Genomic DNA, 17980 nt, shown 5'->3' on the forward strand with positions numbered 1-17980 from the left:
GACTTAAACGAACGTTCTCGTAATCGTACGTATCCACGATCAAAGTAATTTTAATTGTGACATGAAGCAATCGAATTATCAAATATGCGTGAGGATTATAGAGGCCAGACATTTGCCACAATTGGCAAATTCGATGGTAATAGTCACATTAGGTAATAAAAAGAAAAGAACCAATATACATGAAGGAACGGATTGTCCAATTTTTAACGAGGTAAGTATTAATAAGAAATCCTTTAAAATGAAATATCCGTATCGTGATATAATAAATATCCTTAGTATTTCGTTTTCGATTTTGTCGGGGACTTTGAAACATTCCTTTCTACGAGGATCACAATAGCCGTATATTTGAGAAGCTATTTACGACAGTTAAAGTTCTATGGAAGTGCAATATTCGATATCGAGGCTGTATGGGAACAGCCAGGTACAAAGATTTATTTTTTACGTTTAATTAATACTTTCCATTGTTCACCCTCTTCCAATATTTCAAGTAACATTACCAAAAAATTGTAAAATAACCTCCTAACGATATCATAGTAAAGCTTAACCCAACTTTAGATTAATCAAATTTATCGATCGAAAATAACAAATAATGTTAGGATTGGTTCGATATTCGATCGAAAGGAAAACGGATAAGACTTTTAACGCGTCCTTTTTAATAGATCATCAGTATCACCAGAAATGGGCGATGCTCACCGATCCGAAGAGTTTATTGAGCGAAGCCAAAGGATATGTCAAGTGTAACGTATCTATAAAAGCAAGAGGTGAGAAAGTTCGAGTTCATCCGGAAACGGATGATGAGGATAATATCGAGGGGTAAGGAGGATGAATTATATATCCAAAAGAGAATATATTATATACATCGGATTTTGAAATGTCACTAAATAAAAAAAAAAAAAAAAAAAACAAGAAGATCTACGAAAAATCTTTCATTAACTTTTTTAACTAAAAAAGTTAAATCTTTAAATCTTTCAATAACTACAAAAAATCTAACAATAAAAAATTTTTTAATCTTTCAATAACTTTTTTCATAGACATACTTGAAAGAATTTATAAGACTCCTTTTTTTTTTGTTCTCGATCGAATTACACGTTCGATGATTGATTATTGATTTCAGCAATTTATTACTTCCTATTGGAGGCGAATCGTTGCCTTTTGCCCAACGAGCTCAATACATTTTTACAGTGTATCGTGCCGATGGTTTACCGAATATGACGAGTCTTTGTGGTTTTCGTGATACTGCAGGTATAAATCCTTACATACAGATATCGTTTGCTGGGATGAAGGTATGTATTATGTTATATATCGACAAAGAAATGTTTCAAATGATCTTACACGATTCTCGAATAAATACGATTATTATTAAGGGTTCCACGAGAGTTTTATGGCGGACGTGTACACCAAAGTTCAACGAGAAGATCATATTCAGAGAAAATTTTCCTTCCTTCTGTCGTCGGATTAAAATAACAATAAAACATCGAATAGATAGTTGTCGTACACGTACTATAGCCACACGTGCTATTCACATTCATTTAATTTCGAATTACGGAGAGCATGGTAAAAAAAAAAAAAAAAAAAAAAAAAGAAAAGAAAATTATTAATTTTTTATTGACAGAATTCGTTTCCTTCGAATACCTTTTTTTTTTAAGATCTTAAGTATATTTCTTTCAAAGCTGTTCGTTTTGTTAAAAAAAAAAAAGATATAATTTTCATGAAAAAAAATGAGACAGGAAGAAGAAAATAAATTTTTATCCGACAGGATTTCTACCAATATACGGACCATCTTTTCTTCATTTCTACGGATCAAATAGAGAGAAAAGGAACATCTGTTCGTTGTCGTCCCTTCCTTTTTATCGAGGAAGAGTGCTCTTATCCCTAAAAACCGAAATGGATGACCCCGAAAACTTATCTAAAATTGGCATTGAAACAGAACCGGCAGCACCCATTATCGAAGTCGGTTAACGTTTCTCTCCCCTTCGTTCTTCTCTTTTATCGTATTCTTTTTTTTTTGTCTTCTTCTTCTTCTTCTTCTTTCTCGATTATTTCGATAAAGTTTTATTTCTTTCTCATTTTTAAAATCTCTTTTTCATTTTTTCATCATTTTCGAACTTAATGGACGAGCGATCATTTAAATATGCGATCGATCGTTAATAATAATAATTTAATAAATTATAGATTATTTTACGTTGTCGATCGATCATTTTCAATTTTTAATATATGCGTTAAAAAACTTTGAAGAATATTGTAAAATTGTTTTAAGAAAAGTTTTCATTCGTTCGGTCGATAAGGAAACTTTTGATATAGCCAACAATCGGTCACGATTGATGCACGATAAAAGTTAATTAATTTCTTTGAACTATATCCAAGGTATCTTTTTAAAGACAAAACACCGTGAAAAGTTTATTATTAAATTTACTAATAATTTAATTATTTATTGATAAAAGGGTTAGGTCAACGAAACAATCTTAGAAAGTTGAATGAAACGAAATATTAACGTCGATACTCGCGTTGGAAAAATATATAAAAGTCATTCAAATTATTTTATATTTTCCTAGAGAAAATTATGGAAAGTGGAGGAATATTTATTGTTTGCTATACTCTACGATGTATGCATGATCGATCGACGTCGATTCGCAAAAAAATCTATAGTCTTCGAATTGAGTATTGGTAATACCGGAAATCGAAAATTTTCACGCGATCAATGTAAACTAAAGAAAGACGATGACGACGACGACGACGACGACGACGACGACGATAAAGAGGAAGACGACAAGGATTATACTCAAAGTTAGCTCATTCGTCATCGAGAAACTTACAATTCAATAAAGACATAAAACGTGACTTTCTTGTAATATCACAGAACAGAGAACAGGCATAATGAGGAAACCTAAAGATTTTCAAAGTCAAACTGTACGAAGAGGAACAGGAAGTTTCGACAGGAAATACAATTACTTACCACTAGGATCTAGAAAGCCTTGTATCTATGTCAGATCTTGGTGGCCCAATTTCGAGCGGAGAATGTTCAACATTAACAATCTTCGTTTCATCGTTAACTTCCTCGTGAGTTATTCTTCCGATAGATTTAATAATTATATAAATAAATAAAGATCAAGTTATATGTATTTTTTTTTTTTTTTTTTTAATATCACAACAAATACGAAATGTCTTTTTTAAACGGTTCGATTAATCTTTGTCAAGTTTGTTAAAATAACACATTCCAACGTTTACGAATGTTTATTACTTCGAAAGAACAATCGATTAACTCGAATGATTCAGAAAAATCGGGGGATCTCAAACTCAACCATGTTAAGACTCAACGACTCGTCCTAATTCGATCCCAGGAGAAGAAACTCGAGGAAGTCGAAACGTTAGCCGCCGTGAAAAATCCCAAAGCATATGAGACTTACAATAAAGCTATTCGAACGTTCAAGAGCCATTGCCTACATTATTTGCATACGTTGGACGATGATCGATACTACGAGGAAGGTAGTGGTATGATCAAGTTGGATCGATATCGAGCGAATCTATGTAGTAAGCAAATCGACGATATTCTCCGGAGAATCAAAATAGACGGTGAAATTCCTAACAACCATTACATCGAAATAGCCATGATGCATGCTTATCAATATTTGCGAGAACTTCGGGAATTTTGCGATGACGTAAGTAATTAATAATCAGTAAAGTAAACAATTATACCGAGATAAACGGTAAATAATATATTTGCCATTGCATGCTCAAGAAAAGAAGGAAAAAAAGAATCCAAAAAATAGAACTTCTATTCCACATCTTTAAAAAAAGAAAAAGAAAAAAAAAAATTGACACCGCGAAAAAAGTTTCCAAGTGCTGGTAACTTTTAAACAGGTTACAATTATAAGTTCCGGATGGTAGATAGAAGGAGATCGGTGACGATGTAATCTCGAAAGATTCAATCGATAGTGAGAAATAATTCGTTGGGAGGTCGGTGAACTGAACGAAACGTAGAAATAGGTAGAGCGACGGATGGGAAATTAGGCGACGAACTCGCTCGATTCGATTAGAACGAACGAGAGACGGTCAATGGTCTCTTTCGCCTTTTTGATATTTTCGTAGCCTGGACTAGCTCGAATCTCGTTTGGTTTCTCTCTCTCTCTCTCTCTCTCTCTCTCTCTCTCTCTCTCTCTCTCTCTCTCTCTCTATCTCTTTCCATCGAGATTAATCGAATTTCGTGCGGTTTGTTCGAGAGAATTCATCCGTCTCTTCTTCTTTCTCTATTCTCTATCATGATTCATACATTTATTTGATTTAATTTCTTTTTCTTTGTTTAACCCTCTAAACTATCTTTTTCATTGTTTCATTGAATATTTTACATTCACAGCCGCAAGATAATCTTCCACGTGTTTTCCTTTGGATGTTGGCCGGTTCGAAACGCGTTGCTTACGTTGAATTGCCAGCCGAACGGATTATTTACTCTGAGGAGAGTCAAGAAAGAGGCATGGAATGTGGACAATGTATTAACGTCTTCCCAAAGAATCCTAGGAATGATACGGTGCCCGGAGAAATGATCGATCTTTGTGCTTGCAAAATTGAACTCTTTATCTGGCTTGGTAACGCTAAGTTCGTAGCCTCCTGTTGGAGCTCGATTCCTCCAGGCTATATAATTTCAGACCGTGGGGAACCCATCGACGTCTTTCCAAAGTATTTTGAATATGATCGATCCTCGGTAAACATATTCTCAACATCTAATTCTCTTTCCTTTTTCTTTCTGTTTTATTGTTAGTCAATTAACGAGTTAAGTTTACTACTAACGTTAGTTATCTATCACAAAGTACCTAAACAAGTAAGTATTATTATTTCAATACTGAATTGAAATTGAATCGTTTGAATTTTTTAATACACAGATAGAGAGATTAATATATCATATAAATTATATGAGAATAAGAAAAGAACATTGTCCGATAGAAAAAGAAAAAAAAAAGAAAAAAGAAATGATATACGAAACGAAATTATTATTCATTGATAAATCCTTACGATCTTTCTAAATGTCATCAATAATAATTATACAGATTATTTTACGAGATGCATATATTATAGCTCGTATTTCGTCAATTGACTTGCAAATTTACATTTGAAACATTAATTTCTTGATGGCTGTTAAAAAATTCAAAACATTTTCAATCTCGAAATTTTCCAAGTTAGTATCGAGCGTATACGCTTGAACGTGCATGCGATTAAATTTTCTTCTACATATTGCAATTGTAATAGCATATAAATCACGTAATTTTATATGAATGAAAATACGTGGATTTAATATGTAATATATATATATATATATATATATATATATATATATATATATATGTACATACGTATTGTAAACACCGATAATGCGACAGGCAAATATTAATATCACAATGACAAGGAAACAAGTCGAAAACGAAACGATTCGTCTGCATTGCAGTATTTTCAACTACGGGCACATATTTTTCAAGGACAATTCGAGCCTGGTATGGACGCGTCCGCTTTGTTGGATCCGTACATACATGTTACGTTTCTTGGATACACTTTGTCGACAAGTGTGAGTGAATCATTGAAATTTAACGTTGACATCATGCATCATGCCGAATCAGATGGAAAGGGGGATAAAACAAAAAGGGATATTTTATATCGATGAAATTTTTAAATAATTACGAAAACAGGTCATACGTCAAAGTTTGGATCCGTTATGGGACGAAAGTTTGATATTTCCAGTAATTAAAATTCATGGGACTAAAGAGTACATTAAAATTATGCCACCGAAAATAGTTCTACAGGTCTTCGACCGGGATATCTGTGTGAGTTTGAAAGTCGAACGAATTAAGTATGTATTAGAAAGTAGGAAAGACTCTTTGAGAACTTATTTATCGTACTACCAGATGCTTCGTTTCGAAGCTCCGTTCGATTTAAAGTAAGCCAGATGGATTCTTTTTCGTCTCGAATTCCCTCGAATTTTTCTCCACAAACCACAGGGCATGAAAGAGTTTTGCGGAAGGTGCATCGCCGTTCCATTAGTTAAACTCTCCACAGAAACTTACTTACCACCAGATTTCCTGCCGAAACTCGAATGGTACAGATTTCAATCGACGAAGTATTATACCGGTTCCATTCTAGCTGCTTTCGAACTTGTCGAGGTAAATGGAGGAGAAGTTCTATCTAACGATAAGTTATATTATTATTCACATATGATTATATCTCCTAAGGATAAATATGACAAGATATATCATATATATGTGATTTATGATTTTCAGATTGTAAAAACTGATATGATTGACGTATCTTTGGACGAGGCAATGGAAGAAGGAAAACATAATATCCCACCGGATATTAGACCAAAAATGGCGAGTTATAGAATGGAGGTGATCTTTTGGGGTGTGCGAGATATAAAGACTGTTCATTTTCTACCTGTGTATAAACCAAGAATAATAATTGAGTGTTGCGGTGTAGTCATAAAATCGCAAGTCATGGAAAATGCTAAGGAATTTAATAATTTTAAAGATCCTCGTATCATAGTGGATCTGGTAATAAATTTCACAAATATATTTCTATTAGCTATCAATTGTACCCTTGATTTTTATTTTTTTATTTTTTTTCTTTTGTAATATAATTTCGTTATACCATTAACACATTCGTTACATTTTTATAAAGGAAATACCTTTGCTAGAAACAGTATATATTTCCTTTTATTCGATTGATATGGTTGATGATACTAAACGACGTCACACGCATCGTATGATTCGTCAATTGGTGTCATCCGCAATGAATGTATTAAATGAAAATATTAAAAGGAAAAAAAAATATATATATATATATGTATATAACAACACTATTGCTACAACTTATAGAAAATGCAGAACGTGATGAATAATTTTGTTCTGAGCTCGCATGTCATCCAGTCCGTCAAACGATGATCGATATTGGCCTCTCGTGTCGCATACCTCGTTAACGAGTATTGCCATAAAAAAAAAAAAAAAAAAAAAAAAAAAAAAAAAATACTATAGGAAAAATATTTTCAACGTATATAATAGATGCAAAGGATGACCTACGAAAAATGTCATTGGGAAAAATAATAGATACGTGATACTTTGCTTAGAGGGAAAATTTAACGAGCAGTTTTGTTTTATCTCGTTAAAAATATCTCAAATATCTGCCAGAATATATATGTATGTATGTATATATATATATATATATATATATATATATATATATCTATCTATATAGATACAATACATACATATATTATGTATCGATGAAACGAATCGACGAAAAGTAGGCCAATAAACTCGATGATCGAATATTCAATGATACTCGGAAAGTTCACTAATTCTCTTTCCCTCCGAGCATGCAAATTTCATTTCACAATGTTTCAAGGAGATGCCTGAACTCAAGGAGTATTATCCATGCGTGACTATACGAGCTTTTGATTCGCGTGGATTTGGATGCTTCAAATACATTGGTATCTGTAACATTCCCACAGTCTACGTGTTTCTGGAACAATTAATAACGGAAGAAGAATATAATGCACAAATATACGAAATGAAATCAGAACGAAGATTTCCTTGGAAAGCTGCTACCGTTAAACATGTACCATGTAAGAGAGAGAGAGAGAGAGAGAGAGAGAAAGAGAAAGAGAGAACGTCACAACGGATAATCTAAATCGTTCAGGGGATAGAAATTCTAACAGAGTAAAGCCTTTGATCGTTTGCCAAGCTACCGTCTGGCTGCCATAGCAGAACCATGATTTTACGATGTTAACGTTCGAGAGCTACGTACGTACAAGTAACAACGCTCTGAATCGTTCTCAGGAAAGAAAAGAGAGAAAGAAAAAAAAAACACATAAAAGACGCGATCCTCGTGAAAATTTTCGTGGGATTTTCCATGGAAACGATTTTCGCTGAATCCTCAAATCACCGTACGAGATTACGATAAGAGATAAAAAAGAAAATTTTCTTTTTCTTTTTCTCCCCGAATAGAAACGATCGAGTTAACGTCTCTTCAAACGATTTGAAGAAATAAAAAGAAAAGAAGAAAAATATAAAAAAAAGTATATATATATATATATATACTTCTTTTAGAAAATAAATATAATTTTGATGAAATTTTTATATGTATTTATATAAAAAAGAATAAGTTAGAATTTCTATCCCCTCCTATTAATGGACACAATTTAACTTCAACGATAATTCATATCGAACCAACGATAAATCATATCGAAACATTTCCTTTCGTAGATGTCTTACCTCATCATACTATTCGAGATGAACGTCAAAGTTTGATAGAATATAAAAGAACGTCGAGGAAAGGCTTTCGTCAAAAAATTTCTTATCTTCTCGCACACGTAAAAAAGTTATTCAGATGGAAGAAGTTAATCAGAAAGAGAAGAGCAAAAAAGCACGATGCGATGATAAAGGACGACACTCTCGATTGGTGGAGCAAATATTTCGCTTCCATCGAGGTACGTATTATCTTTTTTTCTCTCTGTCTCTAAAAAATTATTTCTAATTATTTTATGACTAATAGCTAAACATTTCTCTTTCTCTTTTTTGTATCCGACGTATCGGATAATAACTAATAAATGATGTTGAAATTATAAAAAATATTGAAATATCAAAAAAATACTATGAGCTGTTATTTAGATGTAAATTGTCAAACATTTTTCCAATATCTATAAATACTCTCTGTTATTCATTAGAATATCCAAAAGGTTTTCAATAAAAAAGCATTTTGTAAAAAAATAAAAACAGTTAATTTTCAATCCCCGAAAAAGATTTTCGTAATAAATAGAAAAATCCTTTTTAGGAAGAACGAAGAAAAAAACATTCTACTACTTCACCTTCTTCCTCATCATCCTCCGATTCTTCGAACACTGTACAAAAAGTAGCCGTAGCAACGTTCAAGGTACGTTCCTTTAATGATCTATACAGAACTTTTGCTTCGACTAAACTGATATCAGATATATTCCGAGGAATTGGAAATGCAAAAAGAGTTTGGCGAATTTCAAGATCGGCTAACTACTTTCAAATTATGGAAAGGAAGAAAAGCAGAAGATTTCGACGATGATACTGAAGGTTTCATGGGAAAATTCAAAGTTAGCGATCGTCCTAATAATCAATTTTATATAATCGTGTTTACTACGAGGAAAAAAGAAACGAAAAAAAAAGATTTATAAAAAATATTAATTATGATTAATTTTGATACGAACAATTTGACAATATTCAAACTTGATTTAAAAATTTGTCCCGATCTATCGATCATTAATACCCTTCCATTCGGAATAATACGAATTTTCGTAAGAGATCTATTATCGTTTAATTAATCAACGAATAATAGACTACCTTAAAAATGATTATTAAAGTACGTATCTCCAAAAGTTTTTACATTTGCGGAAGTAAAACGAGTGATAAATTAAGGTGGTCAGACGCCGAACGATTTATCTCCGAACGAATAACACCGGCGTCCTTTCACCTACGAAAAGCATCGATTTTTTAACATTCGAAAAGTAATTTTTCATTATACAGGGACATATTTCCATGTATCGTTGGCCTCATCCAGAAAATTTATCTTGCAAGACGAGACACGGTAGGGATGCTGTTAATGGCATCTGTGACGATTACGTCCCTCAGCAATCAATTAGACTTCTCGTCAGACTTTACGTGATAAAAGGTGATCAAATCGAGCGAATTAAAAAAAAAAAGAAGAAAAAAAAACAGAAACAAAAAAAAAAGAAAAATTAAAATTAAAGAAATAACTATTGAAAGATTTTTTTTTCTTTTTCGTTTACGCAGGCATCAATTTACATCCGAAGGATATTTTATCCGGAAAGTCCGATCCGTATCTTCGTATAAGCTTAGGAAAAATGTATATCAACGACAAGAAGAATCATATACCTAATCAACTTAATCCTACTTTCGGAAGGTAAGAGGACACCAACATCAATCCTATAAGTTTGACGTGCAATCTATATGATTAAATTTTTATTAGACCATATTAAATTCTATATCCTTTTTATCTAATTTAATTTTCATTGATTACGAGATACGAGATAAGAAGAGATTAAAAAAAAAAAAAAAAAGAGAGATATTTACGTATAAAAAAACGAATGTAGAAAATGTAAATTTAAAAAGCATGCTTCGTCGATGTTCTTTCGAACGTTTCTAAGTAGAAAATCTTTCTGGAAAACTAACAGGCAGGATATATGTTTTTTTAAAAATGTTTCCTATGGTATCAGGAGTCGCTTGAATAATTTCAGAGTTTTCGAGTTGGAAGCAACCTTCCCTCAGGATTACCTGCTCTCCATTCAAGTCTGGGATCACGACGCGACTAGCACCGACGATTTGATTGGCGAAACTCAAATCGATATCGAAAACAGATTCTACAGTAGACATCGCGCTAAGTGTGGCTTGGCGAAAACTTACGAAACATCCGGTTATAACATTTGGAGAGATCGCGAGAAGCCAACCCAAATACTCGATTTTCTTTGCAAGAAGAACAATTTACCGACACCTATATACGATCGTGAAGAAGTTCGTATTGGAAAACATAGATTTCCTTTCCGTATGAACGTCTGCAATAAAGTAGGTACGCAACTATAACAAAAGACATTAAAAAAATTAACATTATAATTCCATTTTTTATCGTATCCAATAAAAAAAAAATTAAATAAATGAACTATACACAGATATATTTATATATATATATATATATATATATATATATATATACTATGTACAGAGATGGATCATTGAATTAAAAAAAAAAAAAAAGAATATTCATAAAAACTTGATGATATATAATCTACGCGTTTAAAACTAAACTAAAATTGTCTCCTTTTTTTTTAATCATATTATAACAATTCAACGCTATGAAACTTACTACATGTCGAACTCGAGATTAACTTTATTCAAAAAAAAAAAAACAGAAATGAAATTTTTAATTTAGATAATATATGTATTACGTCGTGTGTGATTTAAATCTTGATATGATTGAAATTAATAGTAACATGACCAAGTTCAATCCACTGGATCCATCTCAACGTTCTCAAAGACATACGATCTCTTATATTTTACCTTTATTCAGACAGAGAAGAATGCATGGCTTTAAACGTACTTCATCAATGGCAAGAGTTCCCTATTTGCGGATGCGCCCTGGTACCAGAGCACATCGAAAGACGTCCGCTTTTCAATGCCGCACGACCCGGCCTCGAACAGGTTTAACCTCTTCCACATCATTCCCTATATTTTTTATTATCATTTATCCTATAGGAAAAAAGGGAGACAAGAAAATAAGAAAGAAAGAAGTACGGAGAGTCCATTCGATCGTTCTTTATCCGACTTTAATTTTATCACCGGTTGAACATCAAACGTCTTTTATCATCCCTTTTTTCTTTTCGCGAATTTCGTAACTATTGTAGTGAAAAAAGAAAAAAAAAAAAAAGAAAAAAAAAAATAACGCGGTAGTTAAGATCGCTATATTAGCCACAAAAATTTCGAGCTTGTTCACTTTTTACAAATTAAATGTTATTCTAACCAACGATGGAAACGGATGATATATAAAATACATCCTTCACGTTACACCCATATACGTTTCAATGTTTCAGGGTAGATTGGAAGTTTGGGTAGACATGTTTCCCGTTGGAAACCTACCCCCAAGACCTGCGGTCAACATCACTCCCCTCGAACCAGAGGAATATGAAATTCGCGTGATAGTTTGGAATACCGAAGATGTTCCATTAGTGGAAAGTCAATTTCTCACGGGAGAGAAGTCTTCGGATATATATGTTAAAGGGTAATTTATAACGAATGAATTAATTAATGATATCCGTGTGTAAACTATAAAAAAAAGAATAAATAAATAAATAAATAAATAAATAAATAAATAAATAAATAATAATAATAATATCAATTTACTTGCTTTCACGTAATTTTCCTTTATCTTAAATTTCATTATCGATTTTCTTCTAGTTGGATACTTCAAGAGGACCGTCAGAAAACCGACGTTCATTACAATTCCTTAACTGGTGAAGGTAATTTTAACTGGAGATTCGTTTTCCGTCTGGTCTATTCGAAGAGCGAAAACGTTATGGTAGTTCGCAAGAAATTATCCATTTTTGCGACAAACGAAACGGAGGAGAAACTTCCTTGCAGACTACATCTTGAAGTTTGGGACAGCGATCACTTTTCTGCGGATGATTTTCTTGGTAATTAAATATTCTTCGTCGTTATCTCTCACCCTCTGGTGGTCGCTTCGCAAGGAAATTTCCATTTTTTTATTTTTTGAAGTAATAAAACGATGACATAATTTCTTTTTTAAAGAATGATGTCGTCGTCGTCGTTGTGATTATTATTAATATTATTATACTGGAACTATGATTTGCAATATAATCACTTTTGTTGTTTTTATATATATATATTATTATTATTATTATTATTATATTTTTAATGGGTTTCCTTTTCAGTGGCTTCTTATGAAAAACAGATTACTGCAGTATATTCTTACCCTTAAACCGCAAGAGGTTTATTATTCTTATTAGTATTGTATTACTTGGACGATTCTATATCTTGATAATAATAATAATTATTAATGTTATCATTATTACTTATAGATATAGTTATCTTATAACTTATGAACCTCTTTTAGTCTTACAAACAAGAATATACATATATCTCGAGGTTATTCTATTTCCGACCTCGAACGTTCAAGATCATCATTCTTATTTTTTTTTTTTTTTTTGTAAGGTGCACTGACGTTAAACTTGTCGAAGATGCCACGAGGTAGCGCGAATTCAAAAAACTGTACCATGAAATTACTCGAGCCTAAATTGCCAACAGTGAATCTTTTCAAAGCGACACGTCTCAAAGCTTGGTGGCCCCTAGTACGAAGAACCGAAAACGTTGATTACGTTCAAGCGGTATAATAATTATCATTTTGACAGATTATCAATCGATCTCCGCGGTTCTTAGTTTTCTTTTTCTTTTTTCATTTTTCTAACTTCGCACGAAGCCTTCAACAATAGATGTTGATCGAATTATCGAAATTTGATCTTGCGGAAATCAGAATTATTTTAGTAGATGAAAATCTCTCTGACTCTCTCTCTCTCTCTCTCTCTTTTTCTAATGAAACATTTCGTATCGTCTTAACGAAACTTTATTTCAAAGCTAATCGACGAAATAAAACAATACGATTTCAGGGTAAAATAGAGATGGAACTATCGGCTCTGCGTGGCGTCGAGGCAAACGAAAACCCAGTAGGTAAAGGAAGAAAGCCTCCCCAAGAACTTCCATTTCCCAAGTAAGCATTAAAATTCGATATACGTAATACGATTGGTAATAAAATAAAGAAAACGTAATTAATGTCTGTATATTTTTTTTTTTTTTTTTTTGTTAAGACGACCGGACACCTCCTACTCGTGGTTTTTCAATCCATGGAAAGCTTTTCGTCACGTAGTTTGCCGTTATTACAAATGGAAGATCCTGATATGCGTATCATGCATTCTACTTGTTTTCCTAGTTGGGAGCGCGATCTATGCATTCCCAGGATATTTTGTTAAACGTCTTTTGAGAGCTTGATTCTGACGAGTCAATTGTCTAATTAATGACAAGCGAACGAACTAACGATCTAACCGAGTGTACGATTGTGTATTATTAAAAATATTAAATCGTTCCAAGGATATAGAGAGAAAATAATCGAAATTTCGCATAGGACTGTGAATCTATTTGACTCATAGAGTCAGGTATTTACAGAGTATGCTATACGAGCTAGGAAAAGGGGCAAACGTGACGTAACGAAGAAATCAATAACTCACGGAGAGGGAGAGAGAAAGAGAGAGAGAGAGAGAGAGAGAGAGAGAGAGAGAGAGAGAGAGAGAGAGAGCTTCTATCGCGAGCCTTCGTTAGGTTCGACCACCGTATTTCCAAGAATTACGATCACCTTGCGAAATCTATCATCGATATGTAGACCTTATTCTTTGTGATAAAAAAAGATCGTTCCTTTATCGCACATAACTGAGCGTGAAAGAGAAAAGTCGGCGATCCTCCTAAGATCCTCGTAATTTTCGTGATAACATATATAACTCTTACTTATCGTTATAGGTGCTAATAATTTCAGAGCCCGATTAGAAGTGTCACCGCAAGTCACCATACTTCCTTTGAGCAGCTTTACCTTATCAAGTATAAGAGTATAAGAGAAAGAGAGAGAAAAAGAGAGAGAAAGAGAGAGAGAGAGAGAGAGAGAGAGAGAGAGAGAGAGAGTCCAGGAAAAGCTGAGAAAGTTTTCGAAAGGCGAAGTTAACGTTCGGTCACTGGCCCATGATCGTAGATACCACGCGAAGATAGGACATGCAAGGCACTAAAAGCGAATATATGTGTAAAATTTATACGTGAATATACGTTCACATATATGTGTGTCTGTTTGTATGCACGCGCGCGCGAATGTGTATGCATCGGTACCACCGCACGTACCAACGGCGATTTGTTGGATACATTCCCAAACTGCTTACCAGTCTGTACGCTCGCGTGACTTTGTTAGAGCCACTCGCGAATAGTAGAACGCGATTGCGACATAGGGGTAAAAGGGGTTCGAGTGTCGTGTCGAGACAGAGGAAATGGGAGAACTAGAAGAAAGACGAAAGTGTGGAAACTATAGGAACTCCAGCCATCTATATAACAGTTTTGCCATCCATTAAGCTGCTCCTGCTACAGGAAAATAAACGAATTGAATTGTCTGGACGACATGTGGATTGTTCCCTTTTCCCTCCCCGTCTCTCTTCCTCCCTCCAACCCCTTTCCTTTTTCTTTACTTTCTTTTTCTTTACTTTCTTTTTGTTTTCCTTCTCGAAGTGACTTGACATCGGTATCAGATGAACCATTCCTTCTAAAGGGTTTTTATTTCCTTTTTTCCTTCTTTCTTTTTTGTTCTTTATTTTTCTTTTTTATTTTCTTTTTTTTTCTTTTTTTTTTTTTTGATTTCTCGTCCATGTCGTCGATGTAATCGTCCATCAGACTATCTCTAATTGTTTAGTAAACTAGAAAATTCTTTTTGGACATTCGTTTTGTTTTCTTTTGTTTTCTCTTCTCTTCTTTTGTTAAAAACTTAAAAGCAGAAAATAAATATTAGAAACAAAGATAAAGGAAAAAGGAAACAGGAGGGGACAAATCACTTGGATCACGTTTAAACAACGAGATGTAACCTCTCCCCAAGGCAAAATTCCTCTCTTAAAGTTTTACCAAATCGTAGGCCTAACTCTTGTCTAAGAACGAGACAGGTGTGAACTTTTTCGTGACCCAACACAGAGGAACAAACGATCGTGACGAGGGACAGAACGAGACTTGACATTTCCATTTTTCTTCTGTATACCGTCTTTTAAGAACGTTCGTTCATAAATCTTCTCGACCGGTGTTGAAAGTTCTCGCGATTTCGAATCTATTGAGCACTGTTTGCCGAATGGTTGACTACTACCATTACTACCCCATCTTCTTCTTCTTCTTCTTCTTCTTCTTTTTCTATTCCTTCTTCCTTTTGATTTTCTTCACTTTTAAAAGTCTTTGTCTCCCTCGTGACTCGGCCAGGCTTTCTACGACACGTTCTTTTTCTCTCCCAAAGGAAGTTACAAGCTTTTTTACTCGTAGACCAGAAAATGCTTTTTATTTCGCTCCAAGTAATGCTTTCTATTCGACGAAGGGAAAAAAAGAAAGAAAGAAAGAAAAGGGAGCAAAAAAAAAAACAAAACAAAACTACAAAAGCGATCAAATTCTTCTGATACTGACTGATTTTATACGTGACGTATAATACAAGGTCACCGTCGACTGCCAAAATAATTTCTTCTGGCGAATACTACCTAATCGCGATTGACGTTTGACGGGAAAATACGGGCACACAATGTCAAAGTAGTAGATAATGCTTGGAAACCTGCTCTCTCTCTTCCTCTCTCTCTCTCTCTCTCTCTCTCGTGCCTCCGACATTTCGTCGGAATAGTTTAATGACAAACCACGATGCAAGCCATCGTGGAGCTGTCACTCTAATGCCTCCGGTCCAACATTCAGGGGCCTTCGATTAGCTAATTCCTAACGCTCAGGATACCTTGACGCGAAGTAAAATGACCTCGTTCTTGGACGGTGGCCAATTATTCGTTGCTACATATACTTCGTTATTGCATCGTGTTCCGTTCATTATTGAGAAATCAATGACGTACATATATTATCTATTATGTCAATCCTAATATTATTCGAAAAATTTACTCCAACTTTTGCGTTTTCGAACAAACGTCATAAAATGATATTCGAGCCTTCCGCAAAATCGATTAGCAAAATATCTATCTTTATTCTCTTTGAATTATCATGAAAAACGGTGCACGTATGACCACTTTGTTACGGAGTAGTTCCACTTGAAAATTTCTATCGTAACTTCATACGGACAAATTCACAGTTATTTTCCCTCTCTCTCTCTCTCTCTCTCTCTCTCTCTCTCTTTCTCTGTAATTCGACTACAACACCGTTAGTACGACGACTTTTAATTTGAAACCACCCTCATTAATATCAGTTAATGAAAAATAATGTTGGAATTTTTTTTTTTTTTTTTGAACGAAGAGGAAGAAGAAAAAAGGAAGAAAAAAGGATCAAAAAAAAAAAAGAAAGAAAAAATGTATAACGTGTAGATACGTATAGTTTACGTCTATCTAATATCATAGTATTTTTTAAGATTACCAATTAATTTTCAAGTACTTACGAATTACGTCTAATCAATGTTCAATCGCAAAACACGCTATTGTTTCGCCATAGCACTCTAGAGTCCCGTTGTAATGCGATATATGTATATCCCGGTCCCCTTGCAATTTATTCGCAAATATTCGCCGGAAATTTCAAAGCAAACTCGAGAATTTTCGGTGCACGCGAGCAAAAGCATGGAACTTTGCCAGCAATAATCGTAACGCTCCAAAAAGTTCCGAGACATTTCAAGAGGATTTAATCTCCTCACCGCGAAATATCGCGTGACAACGGAGTTGTTGCTCATCGTTCTTACGATCAAGATTTATATATTATACTTTCCCTACAAAATTATCTTTTTAAATATTTTATAATAAATATTAAATACGCACACGCGCGTACACACACACACATACACATACACAGAGAGAATGTATTTCTTCTGCCTAGATTTCCTATCAAATTATAGAATAAAGCTTTAATCGATAAAACTCTTGTTCATGAATTATTCTATTAATTTCAAGGTTCATCTGATCAAATAATTGAAGCGATTAATTTTGGAACAACCTGTATATATATATAGTATGTAGGTATGTATGTATGTATGTATGTATGTATATATAATTCCGTAGAGAAAAAGGTAAGATCGTTATACGTGAAAAAAGAAAGAGAAATATAGATAGAAGAAAAGATACGAGTATGGTCGTTAGATACTAGCTATATCGCAAGTACTATGTTCATCTAACGCGTTTCCTCTTCCTGTACCGGACATAAGAGGAACGCTTGAGTGGATTGAACGAAAAACTTTCTCTTGTGGTTCTACCACCGTTCGTTTTCGTTGTGCACTCCTTGCGCGCTCTCGTCACGAAAAGGGACATCGTGCATGAACTCTGAATGAGGTCGGTACGTACATGGATATATATATCTATACACAGACACTCACTCACACACTCACACACACACATATATATATATATATTACACTTACACATACGCGTAGATATGCGCGTATGTTTTTGAAAAAGCTGTTCTCTGGCAATGAGTTAGACACGTTGAAGGATCGTGCTTAGTACTGTCGATAAAACTCGTAGAACAAATTTGCTGAAGTAAGCTTCGATGTCATCTCCTCCCTTTTTATTGCCATATGGTCTCTTTCCTCTCTAGAACGAAAGAGAAAAAAAAATAAAATAAATAAATAACGATAGTAATAATTAAATTTGTATCATTGCGACTCGTTTGATATCGATCGGACATTTCAAGACTTTTTTTTTTTT

This window comes from Vespula pensylvanica, chromosome 9, assembly GCF_014466175.1.
Source record: "Vespula pensylvanica isolate Volc-1 chromosome 9, ASM1446617v1, whole genome shotgun sequence".
NCBI lineage: Eukaryota > Metazoa > Arthropoda > Insecta > Hymenoptera > Vespidae > Vespula > Vespula pensylvanica.